A 24,036-nucleotide genomic window follows, 5' to 3' on the forward strand; every position below is an offset into this window, starting at 1 on the left:
GATAAGCTGAGTTTAGTTTTTGTTCATCAAATATTTCAGAGCGGGCTTCCCTGGTGGCACAGTGGTTAAGAATCTGCCTGTCAATGCAGGGGACATGGGTTTGAGCCCTGGTCCGGGAAGATCTCACATGCTGCGGAACAGCTAAGCTCGTGTGCTACAACTACTGAGCCTGCACTCTAGAGCCTGTGAGCCACAACTACTGAAGCCTGCACACCTAGAGTCCACGCTCCACAATAAGAGAAGCCACCGCAATGGGAAGCCCGCTCGCTGCAACTAGAGAAATCCTGCTCACAGCAACGAAGACACAACACAGCCAAAAATAAAATAAATAAAATAAATACATTTAAAAAAATTCAGAGCATTTTTCAGATATTTAGCTCTCCCTTCTCTTAGCTTTTTATGGATATTTAATGTAAAGGGGAGAAAATCCAGATTTTTTTTGTATTCATTTACACTTCAATCATCCATGTTGTTTAATGTCAGCTATTTGATATTCAAGAGCCTTTGGGCTTTTTCAAACACACTTTGGAAAATCTTTTTCTTTTTTTTTCCTCCCTTAATATAGGAAGGAGAAGTAGCATTTTGCCAAAGGCAAGCCATAGTGAATGCTGGGGGAACAGGGTGCTACTTTACTCGCAGCTTGTGAATATTGAGTAATATCTAAATTAGAAGAAAATAGAACTCTTGGTAGCTTGCTGTGTGTGATCACTTGGGCACCTCTGTTTTGAACAACCACATATGCAAGCTGTATTTTCTTATAGAATGAGAATTTTAATTTCATTCTATAAGGACTCCCTATGCAGATATATGATAGCTTATCTCCCTCTTCCTCTTCATCCTCTTTCTTCCCTTCTCTTTCTCCTCTTACTCCTCTTCCTTTTTCTTCTTCCCTTTTATCTTGTGAAAAGAGTTATTGGGTCTAATTAATCTTTATCTTAAGATATTCTTTCTCATGTTGAGAAATAGAGATATGGAGCAGCTTAAAAGAATCATGGAATTTTGATCTTTCAACTGGCTCATAATTTCTTTCTATTAAATATCATGCTGATAATTTTCTAGCCTCTAGTTTATTCCAGATGCATGAGGCTCACTGACGCCTAAAGGGAACAACACACACTCTTAAAAGTCATCAATGTTTATCTACTTCTCCTGGAAAATATCCAAGATTTTATGGAGCTAGAAACCTATATGTTTTTGTAACCCACTGAAAGGTAAAGACTCAAAAATATAAATACAAAATCAATCATGAAAGTTATACAAACTGTATAGCACACGGAACTCTACCTAATGCACTGTGGTAACCTAAATGGGAGGGAAGTCCAAAAGGGAGGGGATATCTGTATGCATATGGCTGATCCATTTTGTTGTGCAGTGGAGGCTAACACAATATTGTAAAGCAATCATACTCCAATAAAAATTAATTAAAAACTGGCTTAAAATAAGTTAATATTTAGTTAAATAAGTAAAACTACAATAGATTACACATTTTAAAAAGGAGTGAAATCCAGCAAAATAGCATATTTATACTTACTATAATATATGTATTTATTAACTACCTAGTATACTATCTACTATTTTCCTGAAACTATTTGACTGCTGGCTCTTTGATCACCTCTCTACAGGACAACAGTTTTGTAGCATCATTTTTTTTTAATGGAATGAGTAGGAATATAATTTACTCTTTCCTTTAGCAAGCTTTGATGGAAATGTTTTTTATTTTTTCCTGTTTCTTTTTATCACTCAAAAGAGACGGGGTCTCACTAGGTTGCCCAGGCTGGAGTGCAGTGGCTATTCACAGGTGTGATCCCTCTACTGATCAGAAAGGGAGTTTTGACCTGCTCCATTTCTGACCTGGGCCGGTTCACCCCTTCTTAGGCAACCTGGTGGTCCTCCGCTCCAGGGAGGTCACCATATTGATGCCCAAATTAGTACGGACACCTGATTGCCATAGTGCACTACAGCCCAGAACTCCTGGGTTCAAGAGGTCCTCCTGTCTCAGACTCCCAATTAGCTGGGACTACAGGCATGCACCACCACGCTCGACTGGAAATGTGTGTTTTTTTTCTTTTTCTCTTTTAACATCTTTATAGGAGTATAATTGCTTTACAATGTTGTGTTAGTTTCTGCTGTATAACAAAGTGAATCAGCTATACATATACATATATCCCCATATCCTCTCCTTCTTTAATCATTGATAGTTTGTTAAATTTTCTTTCAGCATCTTAACTTGTTGTCTGTAATATCACATAAATTGTTAAGACTGTTATCTCATTTGGGTAAACATCTCCCAACGTTAATTTCCATGTACAGGCTATAAGATGCCAGAACATTTCAATGTTGTGTGTGTGTGTGTGTGTGTGTGTGTGTGTGTGTGTTTGTGTGTATGCAGTGGAAAACCTAAAATCCTTTGTAAATTGATGGCACACATTGGACAATTTATGGTAAATATCCTTTTTGTGGTGGTCTATTAAGAGTTTTATGTTATCTTTACCAATGTTTATACTTTGTATCAGATCATCAAGAAATTAATAAGAACCGGTATAGATGCAAAGGGAAAGGCCCTGTTAGACAGGGAACAGTGTGGACAAAGGTATGGCCTGGTACAGACAAGAAGAACAGTTTAAGTGGAGTGGAGTAGAGAGCACCAAGTGCAATGAGACACGTGTGTGTTGGAGCCAAGTAGGGAAGTGAAGATAGGACTGAACACTGGACAGTGGCTTTCAGTCTATCAGGCTTTAAAGGTAAGGAAGTGACAGCCTGTTACTGGGTTATTATGCATATGAAGTGTAGCTTTATGATCATTTTCATTCAAGTTCTACAAATTCAATTCTTAAATGTACTAGCCTGTGGAACCTAGATAAGGGCAATCTAACCATGCACCAAAGTGACTATGTACCATATAAATATAACCCATTAAATCTATATTACATGTATTAGCAAACTGATTTCTCTACTCAAATTTCAGGAAACCCTGTAGCCATTCCAAAGTCATCTGACAAAAGGGATGATTTAGCAGAGGAAAGTTGGAGTAGAAAGAGAAAGTGGCAGTAAAAATATCTTACCTTGTAAATTTTACAGAAAGACATGACCATGTGAATGATTCAATGTCTGGCCTGTGCAAGCAAAGGGTCTTGATGTGTGAAGTTTCACTGACTTGACACTTAGTATGTTTCTTCCCTTTCCCTTTCTATACCTTGGCCCTGGTACTCTTGGAGCTCTCTGCACAAGTCTTTTAAGCATCTGAGGACAGCTGCATATTTTTGATTGTAAATCTCTTCTTCCAGATAAACGTCTTGGCTTGGGGTCACACCCCAGGGTATGTAAAGTGTCTCACCCTTTCTCTTCCCATCCAGTTTGCTGTTGCACCTCAAAAACTAACCTTAGGAACCAAACATCATAGAAGGCTTTTGGTGCTTATGGCTTATACGTTTGTTATTTCAACTATTCTTAAGGTCTATTAGAATCACATATTGACAACTATGTGAAAGTACAGCACACTCTCATCTACAGCTGGTGGAAATGTAAATTGGCACAATAATTGAGAGGAAGAAAATTAAGCAATAACTATTTACATAAAAAGCTGTGTCCTCTATGATCTAGCACCAGCACTTATCAGGTTCTGCCCTAGAAAAACATGCACATGTGCAAAGTTAATCATGTCAGGGGTTATTTGCCCAGCGTTGTTTATATCAGGGAAAGTCTGGCAATATTGCAAATGTTAATTTAGCAGGGAAATGACTTGAAAAGTGGTTCATTCATATTATGGTGTAACATAGAGATGGTTGTCTCTACAGATAGATAGATATATAGATTGATAGATTGCCAAGACATATTTTTGGCTAAATTTAAGCACAACCATCAGAATGATATACGAAACATAATGCATTTTTTAAAAAACAAACAGGCATAGAATATACATAAACATGTTTGTAGAAAAATATAGCAGTAGTCAGGGAGGACTCAGATTGGGATGATTGATTAAAGGAAATTTTTGCCATCACTGTAGCCTTTTAAAGTGCTTTGTTTTAAACAAGGAGAACATATTCAAATAGTATTTGAGTAACTATAATTTTCTCAATCAAAATCTAAATTTTACCGAACGAATAATTCTGTATTACTGTTCCACACTTTATTCACACACACACACCCCATAAGAGGTTCTACATGATAGGTTAAACAAACTTAAATTTTAAACTCTAAATTTAAAGTCCACACATACACAAAAGCTCTCTCTGAGTGACCTAAAGTCATGAGGTCATGTCACCTGACATAAGCAGTTGTCATTGGAATAATATTAACCTAGCAAGAATCACATGAAATTTCCTGGTGAGGTTTCAGATTTTAACAAAAAAAATATTTCTTTGGGTTCTCTGACCAAGAATAGGCTCCTGAATGTGTATCTGCAAAAATGACAGAGGACGGGTGGGGAGACGCAGGGCAGTAGATGCAAGCACTAGTGGGGTGGCCTGAGATGGGCACCTCCTCCTCTCTGCTCCACGTCTTCATCTGCACCATGGGCTGCACTCAACCACATACACCTCATGGGTACATTGTGAGGGTCACAGGACAGCATATATGAAATCTCTACTGAAATTATAAAATGCTTTACACATGCCTGGCACTATTACCATCAACTTGGTGATTAACCAATAGATGGAAGATCATAATACCTTTACTAACCACAAAAAGTGAGAGAAAAGACTGAAAGGAAAGTCCATGTCTGTTTGATGAATTGTGACTGAGCTCTGTAACGTCCGAAGCCTGTGACCATGTCCATGGCACTGACAAGTCAGTTGAGTGAAAATAATTACCCTTTAAGTAGACTGTGTGAGATTTTTGTTTTTAGTAAACAAGTTCAGTTGAATGGCCAATTCTAGGCAGTATGAACCTAAAAATAAGTGATGCTGTCTTTATTACTACCCTTAAATTATAATCAGGACACTCTTGTTCAAATAATACTTGCTCCTCTCAGTGGCCAAAGTCTGAAACTGGTCAGAGGGGAAGAAATATTCATCAGAGGACCCTTTAACAGGGTGTATATTGGACCAGGGTTTTAAGAAGATGTACTCTTTTTCTCTCTCTAACAAAATAATAACATCTCTCTTCTTTGCTTTTTCTCTCAAGCCTGAAGATGATTTGTGCCAGACAGGGAAGATCTGAATCTAAGGCTTTAATGTTGTTTTAATGTAGTTTGCATTTTTAATCTGTAGATAATCCTAATATAATAGACTGTGAATCAATATTTATAAATGAATTTTAATCTTTTATAGAAGATCCATTAACAAACCCCAAATTTATTGAGCTATAAAAGTTGGGCTAAAGCTCTGGTATGTAGTATAGTCTTATAGTTTCCAGCTGAAGTACTAGGCTCTGTAGATATGTTGCTACACACTGCATGGGTGCTCTCCAAAGGAAAAAAAAAAAAAGGAAAAAAGGGGATATGTTGCTTCACACTGCGCAACTGCTCTCCAAAAAAAAAAAAAAAAAAAAAAAAGTAGTATATTTGCCTCCTTTTTTACTTTTCCTTGGGATAAACATGGAAACAGTAAAAAGGGACTAAGACACCACTGGGGGTGTCAAGCAGACCGTCTGCATAGCCTACAAGGGAGGCTTTTACAGAGTTACAGTGGCTGTTGCAGGGCAACCAGCTGTGCATTTGGAATGAGCTGGTGTAAATGAGGAGATTTTAAAACAGAACCAACATTTTCCTTGGATGTAACTCCATTTGCCTTTAATTTTTATTAGGGCATTTTCAAAATGTATCCTTCCACCACCAGATGTGCAGACAATGAATATAACTGTGTTTTTGCCCTCTTGACTTTTTTTTTTAATTGTTGAGTTGAATAATGGCAAGTGTAGACAAAATTGCCAGGCTAAGTGTTTCTGGGCTCCTTTTCCAGCCACAAAGGTTCACAAGACTGTGTATAGTCATCGTCCCTCCTCCTTTAACAGGCTGTTTCATTTTCCAGGAAGATTCCTGGATGCGTTTCCTCTCTATACTCCCTCATCCACCTCATCAGCAAAACACACACTCTCACACAGACACCTATGTGTATACACACAGAGACATACAAAAGCGAGAAGGTCTTTTCAGAAACTGGTCTGGCATGATGGCCCTAATATGGACCTAAAATTTCAAGTGGAAAAAATGATGACACTTGAAGTCTAATACTTGAAGTTGCTGCAGTCTTTTGTAAAATTGGCCAAGCCACTGGAGCACATGAAATAACTCAGCAGAACCTTGACAAAATACTGGCACATTGTAGTATCCTTAAAATTCATTTTAAAGTTAAGAGTTTTTGAGAATTATTGTAACTCTCTTTGTTTGAAAATGATGAAATCATTGTACTATGGAAACCAGAAGAACTGCAGAAATAATTTAGTTAGTTCTCCTGTCTTTCCTGGAGACTGAGGTTAAGAGGTTAAATGCCGGGCTTCCCTGGTGGCGCAGTGGTTGAGAGTCCGCCTGCCGATGCAGGGGACACGGGTTCGTGCCCCGGTCTGGGAAGATCCCACATGCCGCGGAGCGGCTGGGCCCGTGAGCCATGGCTGCTGAGCCTGTGCGTCCGGAGCCTGTGCTCCGCAATGGGAGAGGCCACAGCAGTGAGAGGCCCGCGTACTGAAAAAAAAAAAAAAAAAAGAGGTTAACTGCCAAAGTTCATGCGGCTTGTGAAGGCATAACCAGAATTGGCACTCACAACACCACATATTATTATTCAAATATACATTATTTTGAAAAATAAAATAATTTGCATTTTCTTCCTATTTCTCCATGGCCATGCATATTCTAGTTCAAAACTAGAGAGCAGTTTTACAAAGTAGCAGCAAGTCATAGCATTCCGGGCTGGATGTATTTGATATTTCTTGGCTTGGAGGATCATGTCCAGAAACTATTCAGCTCCCAAAGAACCAGGTGACTGCCCTTACTGTTCCCAAGGCTCATCATAGAGGTGAAGGAACTGCCTTACACACCAGTCTCCTGAAAGACACTGTTTACTCAGTTTGCCCCCTGTACCTCCAGTCTTTTATGTGCCTTTGGTCCAGCTGACTCCAATGCTCTTATGTAAATGCTTTGCACTGCATCTTGTGATATGATATTCCTTCTCTTAAGGATGCCCTTAAACATACTGGCTATACTTCTAATTTGTGAAAAATGTTTTTAATGTCTAAACTAACTGACAGAAGCCCGATATATACTTTACTGTTGAAATAAAATATAGTTGTGAAAAAATTGTGAATACTGGTTCTTAGAACAATACACACTAAAAAAAATCCAATGATAGAAAAATAAAAGAAGAAGAGATGGAGAAAGGAAGAATGTGGGATCAAGGGCTGTTTGTGGCCAGGTTAGTTTTCTGTAACTCCTCTCTTAGGATCCCAAATGCCTAGAATCCTTCACTAGATCTAAGAGGCTAACACTCCATTATATTGTCCTAAAATCGTCTTCTTTCTTCTGCATGGATCCAGCTCCAAGAGGGAGCTAACCCATGTATACTGAAAGCCAATTTTCCTCCTATAATGTCTGAGAATTCCCTGTGTCCCTACCTAGATCAAAGTCTGTGCTTCTATGTCTCAGCTTCTCAATGACCAACTCTCTCAGTAGAAGTTGATAGGCTAGCTGCACTGAAGACAAGCCTATGCTATTCCGAGTGCTTGCTGAGCCTATAGACCTCACTGGAGGAACTATTAAGCATAGTTAGAATGGTCTGTGACCTTTGACCCTGCCACTTTATGTACAGTTGATGGATATGGGGATGAAAGGTGACTGACCCACAGGAAACTCCTATGGCTTGTCCAACAGCCTATGCGGTACCTGGGCACTTTCCAGCACTGCCTGGAAAGACATCTTCTGGGGCCAGTCATGAACTCAACTCTTTGTTGGATTGTGTGAGTATAAGACACAGAGAGAAGGGGCAATAGGGTAGCATGACACAAAAGCAATGAGATCCAGAGAAAAAAAGTAGTGTGAAGAAACCATGAGTAAGAAATCATGAGAAGGAGATTAAAAACAAGTGAATTAAGTGCTAATTGCTAGAGAAGTGGTACTAGTAGAAAAAAGAAGGAGAATTCAGTGACCACAGTGGAGAATATCAGAGTGGGGGCTGCTGGAAACCTACAGAGGGGCAGCCTTTACTCTTGTGAGACTGAGTCACAAGGGATACTACCTGATCTCTAGATCTAACAAAAAGGAAGTGCCAACAATGGCTTCCATCTGGAAGGTGGTAAATGAGGTTCCAGGTCCCACAAAGCCTTGAAGAGTACCTGCTGGAATGCTTTAATCTTTCACCCCAAGTTTTCCTGCAGTAAATTTTTATTGTCTGCGCTAAATTTATATGCTACTGAGGGCCAATATGTTCTATTCTACACTTCCCATGCGAATTGCAATATAACTCTGATATTCTGGAAAAAGCTGTCCATCAAATAATCTGTGCATTTTTTCTGTTTCCAAACTTAGTTTAATTACCTCATTTATTTATAAGAATTATTATCAAAGGTCAAATATGAAGTACAGGATAATTATATTTTGATAATGGAAAAAAAGAGAGTCAGGAGAGATATAAGGACTGAAGTGCTGGTCAAGGAAAGTAGTATATGTTTAGAAGTATATTTAATAAATACTGATATAATGCTTACTATTTGTTAATCTCCATCCTCAGCACAAATATCCTATAATATATTACAAATATCGACTCTACACATTTTAATTCATGTAATCTTCATAACAATCCCTGGAGATAGGTACTATTGTCCCTATTTATAGGTGAGGAAATTGAGGCACAGAGAGTTTACGTAACGTGAAGAAGGCCTCATAGTAAACGAGGGGAAGAGCTGGGACTTGAATGCAGGAAACTTGCTCCAGAGTAGAGCCTCTCATTCACTACATTTTACTGCCACTCAAATTTGAATTTGAAAACTTGAATTTTTAACTGATTGTCAAATACAGCTGACCCTTGAACAACAAGCATTTGAACTGCATGGGTCCACTTATACTTGGATTTATTTTTTGACAAATGCATACTAAAGTACTACACAAACTGTGGTTGGTTGGTTGAATCCATAGGTGTGGAACAAGGGATATGGAGGGCTGGTTGTGGGACTTGCACATCCTTGGATTTTGGTATCCCCTCTGGGCCCTGGAACCAATACTCCACAGATACCAAGGGATGACTGTATATATTAAGCATCTCTGCTAGGCAATGTGTAGTCCCCAAGATATTTATCCTCTAAATCTAAGAAATGTATAATCTTGCTCATGTGTCAATAATTATGGACACAGTAGCTTAACAGTCAGTTTTGACATTGCAGTTGTTCTACTTTTTCATTTTCGTAGTGGTTTAAAGAAAAAGAAAAGTTGGTTTAATGGTAACTAGCCAAGCCCAGTTCTCAGTCCTTTAAATATGTTATCTCTAGTTATCGCAGTAATTCTACAAGGCATCCCAATTTTATAGTTCAAGCAACAGACTTAGGGAGTTAGATTAGAGATTTCAGTTCACAGTTGCTCACGTAATAAGGGAAACGCCCAAGATCCAAAAATAAATATCTAAAGGCTATAGGTACCATAATGGTATTTAAATAACTGAAAGTGCAATATGGTCTGCTCCATCAAGAACTAGTTCCAAGGAAAAAGAGCTGTAAGGTAAAGTAGGATTAGGGCCATACCTCCTACATTTAAGCTGAGGAAGACAACACCACAAAAGATCTGGAAACATTCTTGCCTGGTGAGGAAAAAGTGGGACATAAATTTGGATAAAACAGGTGTAGCCAGATTAAGGAGGTCCTGAAAAACAGCAGAAGAGTTTGGACTTAATGTGATAAGAAATAAGGCTGTGAAGGCTGTTGAGAGGCAGAGGACATGATAAAAGCTGTACTTGGGGAAGATTAATCTGTCAACAGTTTGCAGGCTGGATGCTATTTTAAAGATTATATATTGTTATAGTACTTTATGTTTCCTTGGGGCTGTTTTGTATACATTTTTCTCTCTTCTATTAGATTATAAACTCTGACAAGGCAAAGACCATGCTTTCAGCTGACTCAATGTCCCACAGCATTTAGCCCAGTACTGGTCTGTTAGTATTGATGATTAAGAAATGTAGAAAAGCCACCTAATGGTGAGGAATATTCAAATGTTTCAGGATATTTAGGACAGAGCCATATTGTTTTCCCTAGGCAAAAATATAAGAATGTCTTTTTTTTTTTTTTTTTCTGCGTCAGAGATGTTAGAACCCTATGTCCAGTGACAGAAGAGATTATTGAAAAGGAGAGGAATGTTAAGAGTGAAAAGAAGAGGAGAGAGAGGGGAAAACACTGACAGGAAATGGGCCAATGTCAGCTTGTCAGGGCACAGAAGGAGACACCCTCTAATTCCATGTGGGTAATAGATTGAGTAATTATTCTAACTACAAAGACTGGGAACTGAAACGACCATAGAGCCAGATCATACTCTCCTGTCATTAATTATATTACAGTCCTAAGAATTTCCTCCCATATCCTGATTTTGCTCACTTGGCAAGCAGCTGCTTTATGAGAACTGTGTAGAGAACTGTGATGTCACATCTGGGTTCAAATTTTTTAAATTGATTACTTAACAATATCTTCCTTGGTTCAGGATAAGGCAAAAACAGCACACAAGCTCTGTCTTTATCAATCCTAACTTTCCTCAACTACGAAGAAGCCGAGACCCAAAGTAAAGTGATGAGTCTCTAACAGCTTGTTAGTCTGGAGGAAGAACTAACACAGGAATCCATGTCTCCAGGGTCACTGTCTAGACTTTGTCTGCTACTCCAATATCCCACATGCTGTTTTGTTTAGGATGTTGAAACTATTTCTTTTTATCTCCCAAAAGCATAAAACTAAGTGATGACTTCTGACCCAAATATTTGTAATACCAGAACCTTTTCTGGGTGTATTTATAGGCTGATGCACAAGCTCCTTTTGCTTCTTTTGTCTGATTTTCAGTCCTCTGTGATGCCAGATCTGCCAAGGGGAAAATAACCGAAAACTCTGTGGGACAAAACATCATCACTAAAAGCTGCTACATTCCACACCTGCTCAATGTCTGCAGTGTGAAAGTAATCTATCCTGCTAATTTTATAATGCAATATATCAAATCTTTCCTTCATACCTACCTTTTAGGACTGATGCCTTATTCATACATATTTTCACTGGGTACAGGAACATCCTTGTTTCAATGGTTTCTTTATGATCATGGCTGGCCCCTAATTAGATAATCTCTTCTGCCTCCACAGTGTTACTCTTTGTAATGGGAAGTTCATCTAGTGGCATAGTTTACATCACCATATACAGTTGGTTAATGGCCGCTCTATTAGGTATTTCCAGTGAGATGATGGGCCATCTGAGAGTATTAACACCTGGATTTACAGTCATAATGATGGAATACATCAAAGTTCTTTACTAAGTTGAATTACTCAATAACATCTTAAAAACATAAATAATCAAGAAGCTTCATTTTCAAGCCTAAAAGCCAAGAGTCTGTCTTGCTAATTGACTGTGATGGAGTTATAATAGTGAAATACAACACAGAAAAACTCTCTAGAATGCTGCCTTGGGCATATAATATCAATAAAGCACCAGTGACCCCATTTCCAGACCCAAGTTCTTATGAAGGGCTCCTTTAAGGCAGGCTCATGTTTTGAGATGCAGATCTTTGGGAAGATGGTTTAGATGTCTAGTTATTTCACAGAACAGATAGAGAAGACTATTACCACGTAATTATATGTGTGCTCTAAAATATTTCCAAAAGGCTTCTAGGTTTCTCAAGATTAATTTATAGGCCTGAGGTACCCAATGAGAATAGTTAATTCATCAAGAAAATATCAAAAATTAGAATAGAATACAAACAATAGATGTATGGAATTAAATTTATACCTGTACTTCTAAAATAAAGAGTAAAAAAAGAACATAAATATAGGGTTAATATAGTGGCCAATTTGACCAATATGAATGATGATAATAATTATAACTACTCATTTCCCTAGTATTAAAGTATTGTGATCATCAAATAACTTATCCTTAAAATATTGGTAAGGCAGGCACTGTTTTCATTTTACAGATTATAAAATTGAAGCTTGGAGAGATTGAGTTAAATAAGGGGTAGAACCCATGTGTTCTGATTCCTAGTTAGTGCCTTTATATATCTTCAGTTCTAAAATGTCATATTTTCTTGAAGATTGGTCTTATCTGGTATTTGTACTTCTCTGTTCATGTGCAGTGATGGACCATGATACTGTTATGTGTCACTGAAGCCAATGGAAACAGTAAGTATGGTTTATTCTCCATGCTACTCTGGCTAGATCAGCCTCTGGACTACTTGCCATATGCTGACCAACCAGTATTTGTTCTCCAGGAAATAGTATTTATAGCTCAACCTGCATTACTAGAAAATAAATGGCAATCAAGTCTTCATAACAGTGGCCTTCCAAATATTCCAACGTTTCCAAATATCAAAAATTATGTCACATTTATAAACCATATGGACAATTGAGAGAAATACAGACTTGCCTCTCAACCTTCCAAAATTATTTATGTACTATCAATGTAAACATCTAGTTTGTGTCAATAGGAAGTCTATGAACTTTTAATCTGAGTTAAATGCCATTTATTTCTTCTGAGGCACAAATAATTGCATAATTGTTCATTCACACTCCATTGCTAGAGCTGAGCTCTTCCAATTTTGTATATGGTGATACTTATCACCTTGGACAGAGAATACGTGGTGTGCTCTGACCACTCCAAGGACTTTCAACAGCTTTTTCTTGCTTTCAAGAGTAAAACATATGGGACATTACTTGTCAGGAAGAGTTCTCCTTTTTCACATTTGTCTTCCTCTTGTCCTCATGCTCCCTCCCTCCTTTTATGCTTTAGCCTCCCACTGTTTTACTAATACTGGAAGAAAACTATGTTGAACTTTTCTGACCCAAATTTCAGCCTCAGTTGCTCACTTCCATAATGCTTCAAAGACCTAGAGAGACAACAGCTTACCAAAAACTGTCCAGCACACTTTATGGTTTGCTGAAATAGAGGAATGTATCTAAGGATGTGAACTCACTTTTGTCAATACTTTTTTGGAAATCTCTCCTATTGATATGATTGCTGTGTCAAGATGAAGGTGGAACAAGAGGAAACACAACTAGAATAAGTTATCACCAAGTGAGGAAATGAAGGGGCACAATTTTAAGAAGCAATAAGGGACAGGCACCAGAGGAATTTATGTTAGAGTTTTTGCAGAGAGCAATTAATATATTGCATATGGAACCAACCCATCGAGAGATGCAATGGAAGTAATTAGTATGAACTTTTAATAAATTAGTTAGATGTGTATTTAGAGGAAAGAGAATGCTGTGAGGTACAATTAATAACTCTGAGGCTGGGATGAAGCATATAGGACATGGGCTTTTGGCTGCTTTTCTCTAGTCCCCCATCAGCCAGTCAGTTAAAAATGTGCCTTAGAGAACACTTCCTACAGCAGGTTCCCAGGAGTGTCTTGTCTGTGGAAATCAGGGAAATCTAAAAACAGCTCTGTTCTGTTTCAGAAAGATAAATGAACCTTCTATGGAAATCAGAGGTGTGAAAGCCTTTAGACAAACTCATTACAAGCTCCAGCACACATTTAGTGAATGGAATTGTGACTTAGAACCTCATACTGTCCAGTGTCCCTAGGGGCCAGGAATAGCAGATAAAATACAAAGACAGTGCCTTCAATTAAATACTGTAAATGAATGGCAGCATGGTTCATCCTGCACTGTCATTCTCATTCTATCTCTGCTCAAAGAAAAATAGGAAAAGAGCATAAATTGGGGACATCAACCATAAATATTTGAATATGCAGTCTCCTGCTTTTGGACAAAGAATCTCCATCATCCCAGCAAAAATTTCCAAATGAATAAATGATACATACAATCTGTGATTGACAGTCAACTCTGGTCCACCCATGTAGTCAAATATGTAACTTCTTAAGTAAGAGTTTAGACCAATAACTATATTTTATGTGTGAATGACCCACTAGGTGAAACAAACTATGCTTTGGGCTTAATAATTTGCATGAATTTAGGTTGAAGTCATGTATAGTGAAGGACATTGAGAAATAAGTAAGAAAGTTTTAAAAGAGACAGAGAAGAAAGAAATGATCTAAAGAATCTCAATCCTCACCCCAACAACATTGAATGGTGGTGCTTTGTATCCCTAGAATTATTATCAGTTATTTTGGTAAAGTCACTTCTGGTGTTTGGATTCCACATTGAAGTATATTTATCAATAAATATAGGTAAATATTAATGAAGGTCTACCACATTTATGGCTCTCTACCAATACTGCTCATTCATTATCTCACTTAATTGCCATAACAATTCAAGAAGATATGTATAATAACAGCATTTTATAGATGACAAAACTGTTCAAAACCACTCAGCTGGTAAGTGGAGCAGCTGATGCTCTAACTCAGCTTCTCCTGATGCCAAAGTCACCTCAATTTACCTCAGTACTCTCTGAGAGCAAGGTCTCATGGAATCACATTGTAAAATGAGAACTTAGGGGAAGAAAAAGTGCAATAAGGGGGTATAGTGTTTGAACGGCAAGAAGGAATGCAGCAGACAAGCGTGTCTCTCTTTTCTTTATTCCTTCTTTCCTTCCTCCCTCTCTCCCTCCCTCCCTCCATCTTTCCTTCTTTCTTCCTTTCTTTCCTTCTTTCTTTCTTTTTTCTTTCCTTCTTTTGTTCGTTCTTTCTTTCTTTCTTTCGTTCATTCCTTCTTTCTTTATTTCTTTCCTTATTATTTGAACAGCAAGAAGGAATGCAGCAGACAAATCTGTCTCTTCTTTCTTCCTTCTTTCCTTCCTCCTTCTCTTCCTCCCTCCTTCTCCCTTTTTTCCTTCCTTCCTTCTTTCTTTCTTCCTTTCTTTCTTTTCACAATTGGAGTGAGTTCCCCTATCGATGTCTACTATGTTAATGACAATAAAAAACAATACAATTTTTGATTTGGCCAAATACACAGCCTTTTCCTTTTGAGTAAACTGTTATAATAATAGTGGATGCATCTTCCATGAAACAAACAAAAAGTCCAATGGTCTTATGTGGCACAAAAACGTGTTCCAAAGGCAATTAGTTGTCCCTTTCCTTCTTCCTGTATTCTTTCTCTACAAGAGTAATTTTAAGCAGTGTGTCACATGAGAGAAAGAGTGTACTCTTAAAATAATAATGTATAAATTATACCCCTTAAATAGTTATATATAGGCAAAAGTATACTTTACTCATTTGTCAAGCTAAATATACAGTTACTCAGAACTGAAAAAAATGTAAAAGTAGTTGAAAACCATTATGTTTTATAAGAAATATGTTTTTGTTGGAGTAATAGAGGATTGTGTGAATTCTTCCAGGATGAGGTTATAAAATGAGATACTTAGTTTTAGAAGACTAAAGATTGTTTGGTGCAGATTAAGGGAAACCTACACAAATACCCACCAAAGAAAGTTAGATTTTAATATTATTCATGCATTCTTTCATTTCTTCATTCAACAAATGTTTATTGAACACTGACTCTGCTGGTCACAACGTTATGTGTTGCTGAGATAAATGTTGAACAACCAGACATTATTTTGTATTTGTTGAGCTCACATTCTAGTGGGGAAGACAAACAATGGATAAGTAAAATGATGAAAACAAATTTAGTGATAGAAAATAATTAAAGGAGGCAAAGGAATTGGTATGGATACAGGAACATTTTTTTCTGGGATGGTAAAACAATAACCTGAAACCTGAAAGAAGAATGAAAGGTGTTAGATAGAGAGATAAAGAACTAGTGTCTTTCTCTTTCTGACTTACTTCACTCTATATGACAGAATCTAGGTCCATCCACCTCATTACAAATAGCTCAATTTCGTTTTTTTTTGTGGTTGAGTAATAGTCCATTGTATATCTGTGCTACATCTTCTTTATCCATTCATCCGATGATGGACACTTAGGTTGTTTCCATCTCCGGGCTATTGTAAATAGGGCTGACACATATATATGGAATTTAAGAAAAAAAAATGTCATGAAGAACATAGGGGTAAGACAGGAATAAAGACACAGACCTACTAGAGAATGGACTTGAGGATATGGGGAGGGGGAAGGGTAAGCTGTGACAAAGCGAAAGAGCGGCATGGACATATATACACTACCAAACCTAAGGTAGATAGCTAGTGGGAAGCAGCCGCATAACACAGGGAGATCAGCTCGGTGCTTTGTGACCGTCTGGAGGGGTGGGATAGGGAAGTTGGGAGGGAGACACAAAAGAGAGGGGATATGGGAACATATGTATATGTATAACAAATTAAATTTGTTATTAAAAAAAAAGAACTAGTGTCTCCAGTTTATAGGTAGTTTACAGAGACCTTGGAGTGAGAAGGAGCTTTTTTTTGTTTTTTAACTTTTTATTTTATATTGGAGTAGAGTTGATTAACAATGTTGTGTTAGTTTCAGGTGTAGAGCAAAGTGATTTAGTTATACATATACATGAATGTATTATTTTTCAAATTCTTTTCTCATTTAGGTTGTTACATAATATTCAGCAGAGTTCCCTGTGCTATAGAGTAGGTCCTTATTGGTTATCCATTTTAAATATAGTAGTGTATACATGTCAATCCCAAACTCCCTAACTATCTCTCCCTCCCCACCCTTTTCCTCTGGTAACCTTAAGTTGGCAAAAAGAGCTTGTTTTTGTTCTAAGAAGTGTTGGTTGTCTTCATGGCTGGGGCTTGGTGAGGAATGAGGAAATTGAGAGGATATGACATTAGAGGGATACACTGGACCAGCATGAGCATGGCTCTGTGTGAGATCAGTGTCAAGATGGGTTCGTACATAGATTTCTTGGTTGGCTACTGATAAGAGAAGTGGAGAGATTTGAAATAGATTTTGGTTTTGGAATCAAAAGATTATGCTGATGAATTGAATATTATTTCAGAAACTGGTTGGTAGGTAGTGTTTGAAGAGTTCTAAAAATTTTGTTTATTTTTATGTTTTGTGTACAGAAATGCTAGGAATTTAAGAGGCAAGAAAGGGGTAGCTTGGGTTAAGAAACAGAGTGGTTTGTAAGAGATACATGGTTTTCACTGGGGCATCTGAATCTGATTTACTGCAAAAGAGTCAGAAAGGAAGTCAGCACTAAGTCATTATCTTCTCAATTTTTACTGATTTAATATATGACATGAGTTTGATAAGATTGTTTCAAGACCTGCCTAAAAAGAGACCGCAGGCCAATAAAACTTGAGACCAAGTATCCTGTAGGGAGATGGGAAGGCACAGAGGAAAATCCAAGAATAAAATATAGAAATAACCATGTGAGAAGAAACAAAGTGACTTCCATTCCCAGTAAATGCCTGAGACTGATTTCAGAGCCTTGTGAGTGAACAGACTTTGATAATAGATGAGAAGAAACAGGTAAAGCTGTTGAGTACATGAAAGAAAACAGATAGTGATTAAGAAAGGGGAGCACTCAGAGACAGAAATCTGGACAAATAATCTCCCTAAAGTCAAGGAATTTAAAATGTTGCTGAGGACCAGCTTCTCTGTTGACTGGAAGAGGCTAATGTAACTTAGTGATTGTCCTTCCATCTACAAAAAGGGCGATTTTTACTCATTTATCTATTCATTCAATGACTATGAATCTACCGAGCCCCTTCTATGCTGAGGGCTGCTCTAAGAAGGAGTAATTAGGTGTAACCTTTTCTGTTTGGACAGAAGCAAACAAACAAGGCAGACATTTTTTTACAAGGCAGCCCCAGGGGCCCTAGGGAGCTGCATTGCCCACCTGCTTCTCACCTCTCCCTACCAAATGCTCCCCTCTTTTCTAGTTGCTGTCTCTGAGATTCAGTTCAAAGTGACATAAAATGAACAAATCAGACACTGTCCTTACCTTCATGGAGCATTTTTCTGAGGACAGGGATAGAATGAATTAAGAAACACATTGATATTGTCCACTAAACACAAAATTAAAAGTAGAATTTCAAATACTGTGTGTGTTATTTTTGAAGTTTAAAAGTTCATTCAAATGATATTTTTTCCCCTAAAGTTTTTATAATATCTCATTTTCTTGTCTGGCATATTATAAAGTTAAGGTTAATAGTTGCAGGTGTGTGAACTCAAGCATTTCAGAGTGTTCTTCCTACTCCTAATTAACCAGTTGTAGGAGAATACACTTCAAAAAAAACTTTGTATTTTGTCTGCTGTATTTTCACCATCACCACATTCTATATTTTTATTAATGCAATACCAATGTCTGCAGCGGCTGAAAACTTCAAATGTGTTGCCTTGACTCCCTGGGCCATGAAGTCTCAACTCCTTACTAACATCTCCATCTATATCATCAATGTCATCTCGAGCTCTGTCATCTTTCTGGGGACCCACAGAGGACAGAACTTGCCCTAAGACCTCCATGGAAGGCTGGTCTCCAGGTCAAAAGTCAGGAGGCAGCAGGTGTGCACTTCTGCTGAGCTGCAGGGAAACATGCCGGTTGCTGCCAAGAAATAAAGGCATATCAGTCACAGAACTCTGCCAGGAAGAAGAGACCTCACCAGGAGCAGGTGGGAAAGGCGAGTGAAGAGCTGACACGTTCACTTCATGCTGCACTCTTGAGGACATAAGAAGTTGGTTTGTATTCTTTGTTTCCAAGGAAGGAAGTTTCGAATGGACACAACAAGCAGCCACTTGTCAGGGCAATTTCAAGGCCACCAGGAAGCCACCCTGTCCATACCTACCCCATACCCAATACCCCACAAAAGCCCCTCTTCTTACCTGTTCAGTTTCCCAGAGCCTCAACCTTTACATAAAGACTAACTGATTCAATAAAGAGAGGCCAGGGGTGCTTTGGTCTACCTTCAATGTTTTTTCTGCCAGCTCTATTACAGTTTCTATGTCCCAGCCTTATTTAGGTTGGAGAGTCAGCAAATTCTCTGTAGCACTCCAAATATATTTCTTTATTCAGTCATGTTTCTTGTTGGCTCCTTGAAAAATGATCCTTTTACTCTGAAGTGGGGAAAGGATGCAACAAACCCCAAGGGATCCTGTTACCCAATCAAGTAGAGGAGATGCTTGATTGAGGTGAGATAGTGGTTTGGAATTGCACTGAAATAGAAATGTTCTGTTGAACATAAAGTACACTTGATTGCTATTAGTCCACAAATGCTTAAGGAGGTTCTATGATGATCAAGGAAGAGAATCAATATAACTGATTTGGTATATTCCAAAATACAACTAACCTAACCACGACTAAATCTCTTCTGCGTAGTATGCTCAACAATTTAAAAGCATACTCTTATTCAAAATGGCTTTGTTATCACAATAGAGTAATGAAGTTAGGTATGAAATGCCATAGAGTACTTTTTTGTAAATGTCAGAAAGTAAAATCTGAGAATTTTAAAATCGCTAGGTCCCCAGATTTGTTGATAATTTCTGACTCCCAAGGTAATTTCTCCTTAAGGAGTTGCTATAAATTAATTTGCATGTAAAGGGGCTTGGGCATATTCTTGGCTGAGCAAAAATGACAAGAAGTAGGAAGAGTGCATCAACCGTCCCAGCTGGAATGGGGTAAAAAGGAGCCCACATAGAATGAAGAGTGGTAGCAGCTATGTAAACAGGGAAATGATTCCACGACAAGAAGCTACCCTTTACCCTTTATTAGGCTTTTTCCACTTTTGCTTTTTTTTTCATTTAATCTTTAGAGTAACTCTTTTTTTTTTTTTTTTTTTTTTTTTTTTTTTTTTTTTGCGTTATGCGGGCCTCTCACTGTTGTGGCCCCTCCCGTTGCAGAGCACAGGCTCCAGACGCGTAGGCTCAGCAGCCATAGCACACGGACCCAGCTGCTCCGCTGCATGTGGGATCTTCCCAGACCGGGACACAAACCCATGTCCCCTGCATTGGCAAGCGTACTCCCAACCACTGCACCACCAGGGAAGCTCTAGAGTGACTCTGTTTTAAAAAAAGCTATGCATCGTCCCTGGGTAGCAAGTGGCAGGAACAGGAACTGAACTATCTGTTTAGATCTTTAAGAAGGAGTCAGGCGTCGATGAAGGAGGCTCTGCAACAGAAAGCCATCCCAAGGGTTTTGGACAGGAGACAGCATCTGGATTCCCCAGTGGGGACTTCCCAGAACCAAGGTTCAGCTTTAAAAGGAACCACCACTTTATTTCATAAGGTGACACAATTCTGCAATCTACAGGATTGGGTTTTTCCCTTCATTTTGTACAGGCAGCAGAGGTACTATGTAATTAGCTGGATCAAAGAAGCTGGAGATTTGTGATTAACTCCACAAAGAAGTCTGAAATAGCCAGAGTAGAGCTCTTCTGGAAATATTTATTTCTTCTTATTTTCTTTTCTGATGCACATTCATGGCTTGAAATGAGTTAAGCTAGAACCACAGCTTCATACCACATGGTATTTGTTCATTTATACTTTATTCTTAGACAGAAAAGGTTGTATCACAGGTAGTCCTTTACTGACATATACTTATTTCACTCAGACAGTCAGTCCTTACATTGTCTTTGGGTACTTTGATCAAACTGAGAAAAGGTAAATTAGTTTACTTGTTATCCACAAATACCCTGATTGGGATGGAAGTAGATAGAGTACCTTAAAGAATAAAGCCATAGGACAGATGAAAGCATTTAAACTTAGACAATTATGTACCAGTATGTTCCAAACCAGTAGCTTAGCTTTCTTAAATATAGTTGGATGTAGTGTGCAACGATTATAAAATCTGTCTTCAAAGGGACACTTAAGGCTAAATGGACTCCTATAGTAGGCACATAAATAAAAGAATTAACGGTAGTGCTTTGTTCTTCTCTATTGGTCAGAAAATACACACATGAATATAAATTATCACACACACCATAGTTATGTGCCATATTAAAAGCACAGGGCTTCACTGATCAGTTTGTTCACCTTGCATTTAGAATAAAAGCAAAAATAAATATTCCCTCCTCCTTCCTTCTAGAATTCTTATTAACCACATGTCTATTCTACATCTCTTTCTCTCAGGAACTTGTTTGCTAGTCAGTTGTCATAATTAAAAACATCTGCAAACTTATTTTACATCAAAATCTTAAAGAAGAATAGTTCAAAGTGCTCCCTTTTTATATGGACATCTTATGTCTTAACAATTCTAGAGTCTAAGGTAGAAATCTCTACTCAGTACGAGGAAAAGAATGCTGACCTGGGAACAAGGAAATGCATTCCATTTCACAGTCTGCTTTTAGCCAGATCCACGAACTCTGGCAAGTAACTTAGTTTTTCTGGTTGAAGAAAGAGAAACTGAAGTAAAGAATCTCTCAGTTCTCTTCCAGGGATGACATTCTATCTATGCATGTTTCTGAAATCATAAACATTCTGGACACCATGACAGGACAGTAAAGCTGATACTTTTCACTGATATTCCCCCCAAATAACCCCACATGGAAAATTTAAAGCCTCTAGTGCTGCTGTATATGCCTTGTTTTCTCTCTTTCTCTCTCATTTTTATATATATATATATATACATAAATATAAATATATAAATGTTAACTTTCTCCTGATATTTTCAAGAAATAGATATATGGCTTTCAACATTCTAACCACAAACACTTAGCTGCCAAATAAAGCTGTGTTCACTAAATGCAGATTAATCTGTGTGTTACATGGAGATATGTGTGTTTCTCCCTTTGAATGAGCTCAGTCTGAGAAATTCATTTAACCTTTAGCTTCAAGTTTGAGGTACCCATGGTGACACTGTACTTTTCCTTTCCCCTGAATGGTTTATAACATGGGTCCCCAACTCCCCTGTTAGGAACCAGGCTACACAACAGAAGGTGAGTGGCGGGAGAATGAGTGAAGCTTTACCTGCCATTCCCCATCGCTCGCATTACTGCCTGAACCACTACCCCCACCCCCGTCCGTGGAAAAATTGTCTTCCACAAAACTGGTCCCTGGTGCCAAAAAGGTTGGGGACCGCTGGTTTATAATAACAATAAAACAAGGGAAAACATTGAAATTGACAGAGATTAATTTATTCTTACCCTCCCTGGTAAGAATCTAAAATGACAGTTCTCACTTTATAAAGCTGCAGCTTCACTACGATACAGAGACAGCCCAAGTCATCAGCTGTGCCTTTTCTAGTGAGCAATTGAGTTGCAACGGAAGTTGAACATATATACTTAGAAGTATAAACTGAGAGTTAGCTATTGTTTTTCACCTGACAGAGTTTGGAAAATTTTGAAACCAAAGTCACATTACTATTTTATAATCAAAACACTCCACATCTTATCTCTACTCTGAGGTACACAGTAGTTTCTCTGATTTGCTTCAAATCATCTCATCTTTTCTGATGAGGTTGAAAGAAGATGGCTTTACTATAATCCTCCAGATCTATGCTGTTTCTTAGTGTTAGTGTTAAAAATAGGGACAAACTGCTTAATTATTTTACATTACCTGAACCTTTTAAAGATGTTTAATAGTAAACACATGTGAATATTTCAAGCATATTATATATATGTTGATATGTACAATTCAGAGTAATGGACATTTTTTTTTCCCTTCTCAAAACTGATTGCTTTGGTGATGCTTAGACACCTACAAAATCGTTCTCGCATTGTATAAAGTTTTAAAGAGAGTAGTCTTGTACTTGTTTTCCAACTAGGGTATTAAAGATATTTATATATAAATACCATGTTTGACTGAAATCATGATTTCAATTCAGTAAAATAGCATGAGAGGTTGCTTTTGCCTACTCAATATCAAATTATCACTCACAGGCCTTCTCACAAACTGATTATTTTGACTTCATAAATACACAGAGATATGTTAAGAATGTTTGATAATTTAAAACTGTTGTGGTAGTTAAGGGATAACCATTATTCTGAAAAAGAAAAAAAAATTACAGAGCAATTATTCTATGCAAAATAATCTCATACACAGAGATATAAGAAAACTCCCTTTTTGAGGCAATTATCAATCAAATTCAAATAATCAGATCATTTAGAGGTGTTATATGGGTTTCAAAGATATATAAACCTTCTCCAAACCTAGGAAACTTATCTAGTATCCATGTAAATGTTTATGAACTCATGACAGAGATAACAATGAATTTGAGAATTTTTAGTTGGAGAATAGGAAAGCTCCTTTCAAAAACAGAAAATAAATTCCACCAATTAGTTAAAGTAAGGAATAAGCATCTAGCAAACCATCCTGATAATACATACACTTTATAGTAAAGAGACAGGAGAGAAAATTCTACCTGGATATTTTTGAACCCCCATGTCTCAAATGTGAAATATGACAACCGTCTTTAGTTTTTATTATTATCATTATTGCAAATGCAAAGGTGTTTAAATATGAAGATGCAAACTGAATTGGATGTCCAAAATGTTATAAATGAACATGAGATTTTCCATCCCAGAAGAGAGGAATGATCTATATTGTTATTATCCTGAAGAAGAAGGCGATTTATATAGAGTTACAATGCACTCAGCTCTGTACGCTGGGCAGGTGATGCCTGTTTCGGTTCAGTGGGCTTCCTGTCTAAATAAAGCTGAAAGCAAAAGAGGACAAAGACAAAAACTAAATTCATCATCAGAATTACAGATCTGATCTCATCCATTCCACTAATCCAGCTCTATATGTCTTTACTCAAAGGTGTCACCAAGAAAGATTTATAGAAAGAAGGGATATCATCTACCTTACCTACCCCAATCCAAAATATTCCCAGATTTAGCACTCCCTTCCTTCTATTCCTTGGTGCCTCACCCCATTAATTGTGAGTCCTCTATTCCTTCCTCTTCTCAACCTCATCTGTCACCAAGTTCTGAAGATTATTCCCAAATGCCCACAACTTATATGATCATCCAATGTCTTTTCTAATTGGCAGATGTTCCTTTTGGGCACACAGTGATAGGGGAATAGAATGAGCAGCCATCCTTATTGTGGGAAGGTTGACACAGCCATACAAGTCAGGTGAAATCACTTATGTGATTAATGAGTGACAGATGTTCCAGCCCCATCAGTATGGCATTCAAGAATCA

Source organism: Mesoplodon densirostris, chromosome 15 (genome assembly GCF_025265405.1).
Source record: "Mesoplodon densirostris isolate mMesDen1 chromosome 15, mMesDen1 primary haplotype, whole genome shotgun sequence".
Lineage (NCBI taxonomy): Eukaryota > Metazoa > Chordata > Mammalia > Artiodactyla > Ziphiidae > Mesoplodon > Mesoplodon densirostris.